Source organism: Rhinolophus hipposideros, assembly GCF_964194185.1.
Source record: "Rhinolophus hipposideros genome assembly, chromosome: 14".
Taxonomy (NCBI): domain Eukaryota; kingdom Metazoa; phylum Chordata; class Mammalia; order Chiroptera; family Rhinolophidae; genus Rhinolophus; species Rhinolophus hipposideros.
In genome coordinates, this window is record NC_138060.1 from 34,735,690 (window position 1) to 34,749,195 (window position 13,506).

Here is a 13,506-nt window from a genome sequence, read left to right on the forward strand (position 1 = left end):
GGGGACAGCAAATTCACACAAACATATAAGGCAGAACATAATCAGATGTGTAAATGCCTGAAAAGCAGAACTCAAAATTTGGAGCTAAACTTTATAAAACCCCAAGTAGAAGCAACTAAACAAATCAGACCCAAACGTTTTAAAAACACTTACTATGTTTTATGCCATAATCAGCACTTCACAGTCATGCTCTCATTTAATCCCTGGGCCCAGTGAGAACGGTCAGACAAAATGGGTGCATATTAGCTACTTCTATTATAGGTGAGGAAGCTGAGACCCAGAAAGCACACGTAATGTGCCACAGTACTAAGTGACCGTACTAAGGAGCGAAATCTACTTCACAGCCCGTGCTTTTCCTTTCCTTAAAAACAAAACCAAAACCATAAATAAACAAAAAAGTCCCCAAACCTCTTATTATGGAAAATTCTAACTATGTAAAAATACATAGAAAGGTAGAGAAAAACTAGAATGATGACCCCCCCCACCCCGTCTCTCTACTTCAACAATGAACATTTCATGACTAATTAAAAAAATCTCTACTCCCACTGACCTCTACTCCTGTCTCTGAGATTATTACGTATCTGTCATTTCATCTGTAAATATTTCACTAGTCCATGCTCTATTTTGTACTTCTTGTATTTTAATTTCAAGATCATCCAAACAATACATACACTTGATTGAAAAAAATTAAACAATACTAAAAAGAAAGGCTGGTAAAGAAAAGCGTTTCCCTGCCTTATACTTGCCTCGGTTCTAGCTAATCCGAGTCCCCAGAATTTTCAGCTTTTTGTCCAGAGCTTGCCCTGTGTTTCTACAAATTTCTTGATTGCTTGACTTATCAGCCACAAACATGGTGTATTGACCTTCTGGCCAACAAATGAAGATTTAGCTCACTCACACTTTCTCTCCCTCTTTCCTTTATTTATTGGCTGCCTTGATAATGTTAAATAATAAAGCTCTATTTCTTGCTGTACCAATTATGGACAGTTTCTTTTTCACACTCTCTCTCATAATCACAGATGTTTTATTTTCTAAGGTCAAAAGGGAAGACAAAAAAACCAGTTTAATTACTAAATGTCTCTCCTGATGGCTGTGTGAATTATTGGCCCTTTCTGCTAAGAATTATGATATAGGTGCCTCTCATTGTCAGGAGCTATGGGCAGACAGCCAAACTGTTGTTTTATTTCCCAACCGAGCATCCTCAGGCCTACAGAATAATGTCAGCCTTTAATGATTTTTTCACAATGCTACCTCTCCAGGGCATGGCGGCAAAACCCACATGCAACCATCTTGCCTCACCACCATGCTTGACTCGTGATTCTAACATTACTTAGCTCAGTGTCTCCTCTTGTAACAGGGGGCAGCTTTATCTTGATAGTACCAGGATTATAGATGTTTGGTACATGAATAAGTGATATATGTTTAAAGAGCCAAAAGTGAAACAACATTGCGAAACCCATCCAGAAGCACCTGGAGAACACTGGCAAAGCTTTGGGAGGTGAAGATATGAAGAAAGTGGAACTCTCACACCCTGTGTCAGGGAGGGTAAATTTGTGCCGCCATTTTGGGGAGCAATTTGGCAATGCCATATAAAAGCTGATGGCGGGCACAGCACATTCTGCCCTTAGGTACTGACCTAGGGTCAGTGGGGTCAGAAACCTTTTCTATAAAGGGCCAGGTAGAAATTGTTTTAGGCTTCATGGGCCAACAGTTTATGTTGCAACGGCACAACCCTGCCTTCATAGGATAAACACAGACACAATTTGTACGTGAACGGGTGTGACTGTGTTCCAGTCAAACTTTATTTACAAAAGCAGGTGCCCGCTTGGATCTGGCCTGCCTACAGTTGGCCCACTTCTGACCCGGAGACACTCGCCTGTATGTGTATAAGAAGGTTTATGCCCTCTCTTGTTTGTGATAGAACAATTGGAAAGCAACCTACATTCATCAACAGAAAAGCACATAACTTATGGTAGATATACAACACAACGAAATTCTACATGTATCAACATGGGTAAATCTCAACAACACAATGAGAAGTGAAGAAAGCAAGTTACAGGAGGAAATAGTGTGTGATGGTTAATTTTATGTGTAATCTTAGCTGGACCATGGTGCCCAGATATTTGGTCAAATATTATTCTAGATGTGTCTGTGAAGATGTTTTCGGGTGAGATTAACATTTACATCAGTCGACTTGGAATAAAGCAGATTGTGCTCCAAAATGTGGGTGAGCCTCACCTAATTAGGTGATGGCCTGAATAGAACAAAGACTGAGGTCTCTGGGTGAGAAGAAAGTCTGCCAGCAGACTGCTTTTAGATTTGAATGGGAATGTTGGCTCTTTCCTGGGCCTCTAACTAGTTGACACCTTCATCTTGGACTTCTAATCTTCATTATCCTTAATAAAGTCAATTCCTTAAAATAAATCTCTTTCTCTCTATAGAAACATCCTATTGGTTCTGTCCCTCTGGAGAACCATGACTAATACACGGTATAATACAATTTAAAGTTTAAAATCATGTAAAACAATCTTATAAAGGGTTTACATACATATCTAGTAAAACTGGAAGAACATTGGTGGGAACAATAAATACCAAACTTAGAGCAGTGGTGGCCTGTGGAGAGGGGAATGGAATCAGCACAGAGCCCAAAGAGGGTTTCAACTGAAATCTTTGATTTCATGGTTTTTTTTTTAAAAAAAGGTCTGTAGCAAATAACATTAAGGTTGATAATTCTGGATATTGGCTACCCCTTTTTATATGTCTGCAATATTTCATAATTAAGAAGAAAATGAGGTAACATACACAAAACAACTAGGAAAAGAAAAACTAGTGCAGTGAATGACACACCGTAGGCCCCTAACATACCTAGAATGAAATTGGCTGGGACACGTTGGATGGAGAAGGTAGGTCAGAGATGGATAGGAGGTGAATAGGTGGAGAGGAGGGGAGGCCTCTAGAGCACCAGTAAAGGCCTCCTCGGGTAGCAGGAGATGAAGATGGAGTAGGATTTGCCAGGAGACTCAGGATAGGAGGGTGGGGCATTACGGGGCAGGAGGAGTAGGTCATGGAATAGTGAACAACAAGGTTAGGGTGGATGAGGCAGGAGGCTGCAGAGGTGTGGGTCGGTTGTGTGGACATGGTCACATTTGTTTCACACTCTCTTAGCTGCGCCTGTGTTTACCTGAAGGTGGTGGCATGGCAGAAAAAGTTATCCCCAACTTCCCTCTGACGAGGTGTTTCCTGGGCACTTGCCAATGTCAGACTCGCTGGGGACCAGTGGAAGCTTAAACCAAATGACAAGCTCTTCTTTCCTATTTCAGGTGTGGCTGCTGGAGCAGACACTGTCAATGCTCAGCTAGCTCCCCCTGAATTTGTGTGTGTGTGTGTGTGTGTGTGTGTGTGTGTGTGTGTGTGTGACCCGAGGTTCTGTGTGCTTTTCCTTTCCCCCAGTCAGCATTTGGATTCTTTGTGGAGCAGTGCCCTTAGGCTACCACAGCGTACTTTATGGTTCTCCTTGACTAGTCCTTTGGGAATGACTGAAACCTGTGGGCATGTGAAAGCCAGCTCCCTTGCTTGTGGTTGGGACAACTCTGAGGTGGAACTTATTCACCTGAGGTCCATCTCGGGGTCAGGGTGAAGCCGGACGTTGGCCTGAGATGTTCCTTTGCTTGTTCCTTGCTCACAGGTTTCCCCTGAGAGCACCTCTATAACATGTCACCTGTTAAAGAATCCTAGACTTGGGCTCTGTTTACTAGAGTCCATCTAAGACAAGAGTTCTTTTTAGCCTTGTGCTCTTCATCCCAGAAACCCTCTGGGGTCAGGCTGCCTCAAGTCTTAGTCTAGCCTTTGTCTAGAGTGGAGCTGGGCATAAAACCTCTGGGTCAAGGTGAAAGTCTTCTCTGTATCACTTTTTAGCTGTATGACCATGGAAAAGTTATTTAACTGGTCTGTGCCTCAGTTTCCTCATTTTTAAAAAAGGGGTCGTGAAATTATTGGTCTCGTAGGGTTGTTGTGATAAGGAAACTAAGATAAGATATGTAAAAAAAAAATCTCAGAACAAATTCTGGCACATCGTAAGTGCTCAATAAATGAATAAATGTGAGCTTTGTTCATCTCCACTGGAACTAAAGGGACACTTAAGAGCAATAAGGGAATAGATATGCTTTACCCCTGAGCCTAGGTCTTCAAACCAGGCTAATTTCATGAAGGGAACAAACCATTCTCTGTTATGTGGACACATAAACTCAATTTATTATGATAGAACAGAATGGATTGGCCCTTTAATTGGCAGGGTAGATGTGGGTGATACTCTATTGAAAGAATTACAGAAGAATCTTTACTTTTTCTTTGCCTGAGATGCCACCACATGCCCCACCCCCAGGTTGGCTGGGGAGTAGGTAAGTGGGGTGGGGCTCTATGTCTGGGGATGGGGTGCTAGTAGGGAGAGATTAGGGAAGGGCAGGTAAACACTCACTCAATCCTGTGTGAACATCCACAAGAAAGAAGGCACAGGACTCAAAGTATTAGACTTGCAGTGGGAAACTGAGGTTCCAGTCCTGGCTCCAGGTATTTCTCATCTCGGAGTCTCCGTTTCCCCATCTGTAAAAGGGGGTAATAACACCTGTTCTACTCATTGCAGAGGGAGGCTGTGAGGATCCAGGGAGACACAGCAGAGGACAGGCTGGGTCCTGTGAGCTGCTGTGCACTGGAGTCCTATCCATGGTGTGAAAGCAAAGGTGTTACATTGCAATTACATAGACAAGATTATCCTCAGAAATCCCTTAGATGGGTGCTGTCTTGGAGACCCATGATCGATAATAAGTCCAGCACGGCCGGGGTTTTTCTTCAGATTAGAGAGTTGACTTAAATCAGGAGTCGCGTTCTCTAGAAAGTTCCTCTCTTGAAATACCAGCATCATGCTCAGCAAGGCATAATCCTGTCATCACGAGAGGTACCTGGGAAGGGAGCCGCCTGAAGAAGAAGCAAATTGGTGCCTTCCATCTCATGCTCAGAACAGGGCACATCCTCATGGAGGAAGCAGAATGCCAGCACTATTTAAATGGTGTTTCTCTCCCCCCACACTTGCTTCAGGTCCATGCCCCTATGAGACGGAGGGCATTAGGGCAGGAGGCGGAGAGCTAAGCTGCTGGGCTGCCTGTCACACTGCAGGGTGAGACCTCTGCAGAATTCTCTGCCACCTGCTGCCAGGAAACCTCAACTTGGAAATTTCATTTCAGTTTTAGAAGGCAATGGGCTCTCAGAGATCAGGAAAGAGGAAGAACCAAAGCAAAAGAGGTGTGATGGCGTGCCCCAGGCCCCAGAGCAAGTCCTTTGCCCTTTAGAGTCCAACAGCATGGACTCATGGAAAGACAATGGGCTTTGACTGGAGAGACTGGGCTTCAAACCCTGTCTTTGTCACTTGGGGGTGTGTGATGCTCTAAAAGTCTCCCTATCTGTAGAGACAAAGAAACATTCTCCTCAGTGTTGTAAGATGATTATTATAAATGTATGTGTAACAGAATGTGAACTGAGCTGAGACGGAGAAGTCGCCGCATGCCTCTGACAGTGGCCCAAAGGTGCACGCATGCTGGGGAGCAGAGGTGGAACCTGCGATAGGCATGTTGGTCTGGGCTTATTTGTGGGGTCGTGTCCAGTGAGGGTGAGGGGATGCTAGTGGGGCATCAGCTGAAGGAGGGGCTAGTCCTTGCAGTTGGTCCAGCAGGGGAGTCTCAGAGGAACCGAGGAAAGTGTGCCCCCAGGAGAAAGAATCTGTATAAATTCTAGCCAGACCCAGATGCTGTGAAGCCAACTTACAACAGTCTCTGTCAAGGAAGAACTTTCCAGCCCTGCTGTCCTCCTGCTTACACTTTGGCCGCCTTAGAAACAGCCGTGGGAGTGGGGCTGGGAGAGAAGCAAGAAAGAGCCAAAGCTGACCTCCCCTCCCCAGGAGTTGGGCCCTACCTGGGGGCAGGGGAGAAAATGAGCATTGATGTATTAAATAATATAGGACTAGACATCCTATTTACTGAATTAAAACGATGTTTTGTGACTTGAATTGCATGAAATTTTCAGTTACCTACAAGTGAGCAGGAAAATCATGAGACCATCCATGTTTGTATCCAGAGGCAGGGGACAGTATGTACATCCCCCAAACAGGTTGAAAGGGACTTTAGAAGAGGTCCCTTTCACACCAAAGCTACTTCTATAACTATACCTCATGAGTCCCTCCTGTTCAATGTACTTGACACCCATCACACGCCCAGCACTGTGCTTGGCCCAGAGCAGGCACTCAACAACATGTGGATTTATTTACTAATCATCCTTCTGAGACCTCAAGATCCTAGAGTTTGAGAATTTTTGCTTTTGAATATTTGAATTCCTATTGTACGTGGTGAAAAGTAGACCCACATTCAATGCCTGATGAATGAACATAATAAAACTGAATTCTGTGCCAGCCCCTTCACAGCTACCATGACAAATGTTGCTCTGTGGAGACTGCGGGTGAGGATGGAGGCAGGGCCAATGAATGCCAACATCACTACTTACTTGTGATGTTAATTACACCCGCAGACCCAGGAGCTGCAGCCTAATCTCTGGCACTCACAAAGCCTTTTCCCAGTCACGTTATTCTTCTTTAAATTTTAACAGGGTCAGGGCCATCATGGCAGGCATAATTATCTCCCTCCTTTTGCAGAAAAAGTAGTGAAGGGAGAGATTAGGGACCTGTACAAAGAATCTGGTGAGCTGAGCGTGGGCGGGACTTGGGACCTCTGACTCCAAACTCAGGCTCTGATCTAAAGCCCAAAGCCACAGAAAATGCAACTGAAAGAGAAATGGAGGGCGGTGGTTTCTGCCACCACAAATGGAAGCAGGAGAGAATAAGAACAGAATTGCTGGCTACTACATGCAAAGCCTCAGGGCAAAGTGAAATTTTATGGTTGATTTCTAATCCTTGGGAAGCTGGGAGCTGTTGTGGAAATTCCGACATTAATGCAGTGATTGCAGGGTGGCATGAATCGCGTGGCTGGCCTCTCAGGGTCAGGTGGCTTTGCAGGGAAGGGATGACGATAGTCATTCAGAACTTGACACAAATAACATTTTGCAGCTGGGTGACTAGGTGTGTAAGACAGTTCTTAGAGCAGCAAGAAGGAGGTACCACCTGCCAAGAGAACTAGATCAGAGGCAGCAGCCTGGTACTCTCACCTCCAAGGGCCTCTCCTGCCACTCCACTCCAATTTGGCCTGGAAGCCACTCTTGGATTTCTGTCACAAAATGGAATACTTCCGAGATACCAAGTGTCCCTCCCCTATTGCCTGTGTGTGAATGCTAATTCCTTCTCCCTGGGGTACTGAGGAGCTGGCTGGGCAGATGGCAGCAGGAGGGCCATACTATCCAAGTAGTTATTACCATTTTCTACTACAAACCATGACAGAAATTGCTACCACAGGTTATTGAGTGCTTACCATGGCCAGGTATTGTGTGTCCCCGAAAATAAGACCTAGCCGGACAATCAGCTCTAGTGTGTCTTTTGGAGCAAAAATTAATATAAGACCCGGTCTTATATAATACTGGGTATATAATATAATATAATACCGAATCTTGTATTAATTTTTGCTCCGAAAGACACATTAGAGTTGATTGTCGGGCTAGGTCTTATTTTCAGGGAAACAGGGTATGCTAAGAGCTCTAAGTGAATTATTTGACAAGCCTGTGGAGTAAATATTATTATCTTTATCTCACAGATAAGAACATTGAAATTCAGAGAGGTTAAGAAATTTGTCTTAGGTCACAAGGTTGGTCAAGGGCAGAGCCAGAATTTGAATTCAGTTCTTCTGGATTCTATAGCTTGTACCATTAATCACTGCGATACACTGTCTCTCCCTCCTTCCCTCCCTTCTTTCCTTCCCTTTTTTCCTTCCTTCCTAACTTCCCTTTCTTCCTTCTTTCCTTCCCTTTTTCCTTCCTTCCTCCCTCCCTCCCTCCCTTCCTTCCTTCCTTCCTTCCTTCCTTCCTTCCTTCCTTCCCTCCTCCCTCCCTCCCTCCCTCCCTCCCTCTTTCCCTCCCTCTGTGCCTAGCATTGTGCTGGGTGGGTATCAGGTTCAGGAAGGGTCAGACCACATCTCTGCTCATGGGGATCCTCATGTAGGCTCAGAAGGACTGCAGTGGGTGATCAGAGGCATGACGATCGTGTGTTGGCGGAGGGGAAAGCAGATTCACTTACATCCAGCACAAGCTTTAGGTCAGACTTGAAGCTGGGGGCTATTCCAAATTGGAAACTCCAGGTGTCTGTTGGTTTCATTTAATCTGGATGTTTGTGACCTTGGATCAAGTGTGGGCTTTGTTCTCTCTCTCTTACTAACCCTTCACTCTGCCCCCTCCCTCTCCAATCTAGCCAATTCCTCCCTTCAGTCCCTTCATTTGGTAAGACCTGGGATATATTCTGGCAGGTGCGTGTGTGTGTGCGCGTGCGTGTGTGTTGGGGGCGCAGGTTAATAAAATTGCTGCTTCCTCAATGTTGGGGTATGTGCCACCAACAGACTCTCGGGAATGAAGGAGGTGGCCGCACTGCTGAACACGGCCAGTGGCAGCCAGCCGGCAGCCAGCCAACCAGCTGAACCACAAAGGTTCAGGGACCTGGGCTCACTGGACGGCTGTTTCTTCTCTTTAGGCTCCATGGACTGCTCAGAGACAATAAGTAGCAGTGACAGAAAGGTCATGGCCTAAGACTCGGGCATCAGAGAATTCTACCCTCTCATTTTATAGACAGGAGCCTCCAAGGGAACGGGAACGGCCGCAGGGCACACAGGCAGGTGGCAGACATGGAGGCAGCGGCACCTGGTCTTTTCATGTCTGTGGAGAGAAATGGTGAAGTGACCACCTGCTCGCCAGAGTCATGAATGGGAATCTGGCCTATTCCCTATGTGTCTGCAGGGAGATGTCAGTTTGATCCAATCCCTTCACTTAACAGTTGAGGAAACGGAAGTTGAAAGAGGTGGAGTAACTTGTCCAAGGTCACGCAGCCGCTTAGTGGCATTTACTGTGTTTCTTCTATGTGACTAGTATTCTCTTGGGCTCTCTGTGCCATGGCTTTCCTTTCTGAACCCCAAGCTCCATGTGTTTTGATAGGATTTGCGATCTGATTTCAAGTGAAAAAGGAAGTGAAGATGAACTGGATTAGGTGAACGAATATTGGTATTACAGGAGGAACCTTTTAAAATGAGATTTGAGGAACTATGACAAAATGTTGGAAATCAGGACTATAATGTGAAAAAAAAAAATTAGCTACTGTTATGGGTTGAATTGTGTACCACCCAAAAGATACATTGTAGTCCTAACCCCCCAGTGAATACCTGTGAATGTGACCTTATTTAGAAATAAGGTCTTTGTAGATATAATCAAGTTAAGATGACGTCAAGTTAGGGTGGGTCCTAGTCCAATGTGACTGGTGTCCTTTTAAGAGGGAAATTTGGATGCAGACACACAGGGAGAATGAAGGCAGATTGGAGCAATGTATCTACAAGCCCAGGACTGGCAAGGGTGGCCAGCCACCACCAGGAGGTAGAAAGGAGGCATGAAACAGATTCTGCCTCAGAGCCCACAGAAGGAACCAACCCTGCTGACACCTACCGTGTTTCCCCCAAAATAAGACCTAGCCAGACCATCAGCTCTAATGCGTCTTTTGGAGCAAAAATTAATATAAGACCCTGTCTTATTTTACTATAAGACCAGATCTTTATAATGTAATATAATATAATATAATACAATATAATATAATATATATATATAACATAATATAATAAATATAATATAATATAACATAATACCATGTCTTATATTAATTTTTTCTCCAAAAGACGCATTAGAGCTGATGGTCCGGCTAGGTCTTATTTTCAGGGAAATAGGGTAAGTTCCTGCCTTCCTGAAGCAGACTTTCTAGTTCACCACATTGTTTCCCTGAGTCCTCACAACCATCCTGGGAAATAGGGATCATTCTGACTAAACTTAAAGATAAGGAAACTCACTCTTAGAGGTCAGTCCCTGGCCCCGGGCATCACTTCTGGTTAGGATACAGCTGGGCCTGGATTTTATCCAGGATAAAGTGGATAAAGGGTATAGGTGGGTTTTGTCTGAGTCACCACCCTGCTCTCTCTCACAGATTAGGTGCATGATTTCCAAGATGCCTGGCGGGAGACAGAGGGGAGACAGGCAAGTGTGGGCCCAGAGACTCTTCCTGCTCAGCATTTCAGAGGCACAGAGTGGGCCCAGCCTCCTAAAGTCATAGCACAGCGCAAGAAACCATAGCTTAGCCCCTGGCCTGGAATGTCGTGCAAAGCTCTGTGTGAGGAGGGAGGCCTCTCACATGCCAGCTCTGTCTCCACAGCCTTCCCTCCCACCACTGAGCTTCAGGAGGCTGAGGAGGCCCAGTCTGGACATGAGGAAATAAAATCATGGCCCTGACAGCCAGCAGCCGGCTGCTAACAGATAGACCATAGTACTCAACCTGCACACAAACGTTCAGAGAGGATCAGCGGTAACCAAACAGGGTCACTCTGTGATCCTGGTGGGAAGAGACGGAGAGACACACTGTGATTGTGTCTGGACAGAGAGGCGAGGACACTCTGCAACCACAAAAATACCAACATTCCTTGTCCACCTAGCAAAGTGAAGGGTGACTGCTGTTTACTAATGATAGCTCTATGTCTGCGTCATTCCTCCCGTCTCCTGGATAAAACTTAGAAGATACTCAGTCATTAAATGGCCGCCAATTCCTGACATCATCAAATGCAGAACAAGTCCTTGTTCTTCAACGTTTTCCCAAATCACCCAGCACAAGCCCAGACCTCATAACGAGTCCCTCCCAACTAGTGTTTCTCTCAACCTGACTTTGCTCACCTATCAGTGTGTTCTTGGTGGTCTGCCTGGCTTTAACAGGTGCATGTCTCACCCACAGACCCAGGACCCCATGGGGGGGGGAAGACCCCCCCATGGGGTGTGGCCTCTCTCTTCCTACGATGAACTCTAAGCTCTTCAAATAGCCCATGGAACTAGGTGGTGGTGGGAGGCGATCACCCTTCAGGGGACACGAATCCTGCCCAGAAGTCTGTGGCATGCACTGCTGAAGGCTCGCGTTTTAGGGGGAGGCCGCCTCTCACCCATGAGGATGTCCACTTAACCTTGCTCAGATAAAGACATTCTGCCTTGAGGGCCGACGGCTCAGCACATTTTTCTGAGCGTTAAAATCACCGAGGGGGAAAAAGAGAAAAAGAAAAAAGAAATCCCAAGGGAGGCTGCACCATTCCCCAGCAGCAAAGCTATTAAACTTTCAAGTCCCAGCTCTGAGCGGCCTGACAGGCTGGAAGCCGCCCAGCCTGATGAGTCACAGTAAGTTCCAGTGAGAGCGTGCTTGGGTAAGGACCAATGACTGTTTCTGACAGTTTCCTCCAAATTAAAAGAGGCAGAGAAGAGGAGACAAAGCAGGCACATCCCAGAGTTTAAACTTCTCACAGACAATGGCTCTTGCTGACTACGACTCTATCTTATCAAACAGTGGGCACTCAAAGTATATGCAGACCCATTTAACCGTTGGGGCCTGGGGTTTGAGACGGGACTGACGCTGGTCTTATAAATAAGTCTACCAGGAGGCTGTTAGCAATGTTTTGGGGGTAGACACAATACTGAACTGGTGCCGGCTGAGACACTAACTCAATAAGGAACTTAATTTTGGTGGGCCTCAGTCTCTCAGTCTATAAAATGGGTGTTATGGGCTGTATTGTGTCCCCCTCAAATTCTTATGTTGAACTCCTAATCCCCAATACCTCAGGATGTGACTGTATTTGGAGATAGGGCCTTTAAAGGGGTAATTCAGTTAAAATGATGCCACAAAGGTGGCCCTAATCCAATCTGATTGGTGTCCTTGTAAGAAGAGGAAATTTGGACACAGATGTGAAAAGGGAAGAAAGACATGAAGCCAGCCATTTATAAGACAGTCCTCAGCAGAAACAGCCCTGCTGACACCTTGATCTCAGACTTCCAGCCTCCAGGACTGTGGGAAATAAATTTCTGTTGTTTAAGCCACCCAGGTTGTGCTACATTGTTGTGGCAGCCCAAGCAGCCTAGTACAGTGGGCATAACCCCGTTTTCTTGGGTGACACAGACATTGGTGAGAGGATCAAATGAGACAATGAGTGAAGTTTCCTGTTAAAACTTACATCTGAGCCCTGCAGTTCACAGTGAATGTGTGGACAGTTTTATCTTTATGAGTCTTATCCAAGTACATGATTTTGTTAGAAGATACTGGAGGGGAACCTGTAGAACCCCCAGAGTGTTTGTGCCCCTCCAGGGGGTGGCTGAGATGTGGGCAAACAATCCAGGAATTCAGGGGCCTGCCCAGCGCTGCCTGCTGGAGTTAGCGCTGGGTAGGGCTGGCCTTGGGGGTGCAGACTCCACTCTGGGGGTCCCTGGCTCCCAGGCACCAGCAGGTGGTCTGAAATACTGCTGGGAGCAATGCACTTCGCAGGCAGTGTTCCTTAGGGGAAAGGGCCGGGGTGCACAGTCAGTGAACTCCGGAGATGCCCCAGGAGCTTCACTTTCTTGCCTCATTTACTCCTCACAAGGACCCATGACCCATGAAAAAGCCATTTTGACCTTCATTATGTGGCTAAAAAAACCAAGTCTCCAGGAAGTTAACAGACACACCCCAAGTAATAATAAATTCATTTGCAGATAACCTTCCTTCTCAGAGTTGGCTGAGAGCAGCCTTGAGGAACTGGCTCTTACCTGGAGGCATGGGACTGAAGACAATGAAGAAATGGCATCATTAAAGGCAGGGATCATGCCTGGACGACGTGCTCTGGGCAGCCTGGGCCAGAGGAAGCAGCGGGAGAGGGGTGAGAGAGGGGAGGGCACAGGTGCTGGTGGCGTGCTGGCACGTGTGGGCAGTTAGCATTCCGGCATGGTACTTTAACTCCTGTATACGTTTGCCCTGGGTCTGCTGAAGGGGGGGGGGGGTCCTTTCTAAATTCATTTCTTTCTCCATATTGTAGTATTTCCCCTAAGACTTATTTAGATGGTTATTCATTGGTCCTTGAAATAAATCAGTAAAAATTACAAGCGTTTTCTAATAGCAGATCAGTTTTATAATGGTGTTCCACTCCCTGTGCACTGCTTTTCATTACCTACTGATAACAGCTGAAATCACATCTCGTTTCTGCTGAATAATGCATTTGTGACAGTCCACGTTACTAGCTCGTTTACAGCCAGAGATAAATGAGTTTTTGTATGCTTTTCCCCAGCCAGACAGACGATAAACTAGGTTTTACTTTCCTAAATTGAGTTCTCAACTTCAGTGGATCAGCATAAACCCTCCGGGGAGCCCCCCGGAGGGGGGTGTCGCGGGGGTGGACCTGTGTAACGTTCTGCTAGGTTCAGCCGATCATTTAATAATTCCCCGTGAAGAGCCACCGCATTTGTCCCTGGCACTTGCACCCTGCCTAGATTAAGCTTTAA

The 13,506-nt window shown here is 46.0% G+C and overlaps 1 protein-coding gene across 1 annotated transcript in view; it reads right to left on the reverse strand.

The window, feature by feature from the left end:
• BFSP2 (beaded filament structural protein 2) overlaps window positions 1-13,506 on the reverse strand; it is a gene marked incomplete at its 5' end in the record, with an annotated part of 66,850 nt that overhangs the window by 39,698 nt on the left and 13,646 nt on the right. The window lies entirely within an intron of this gene.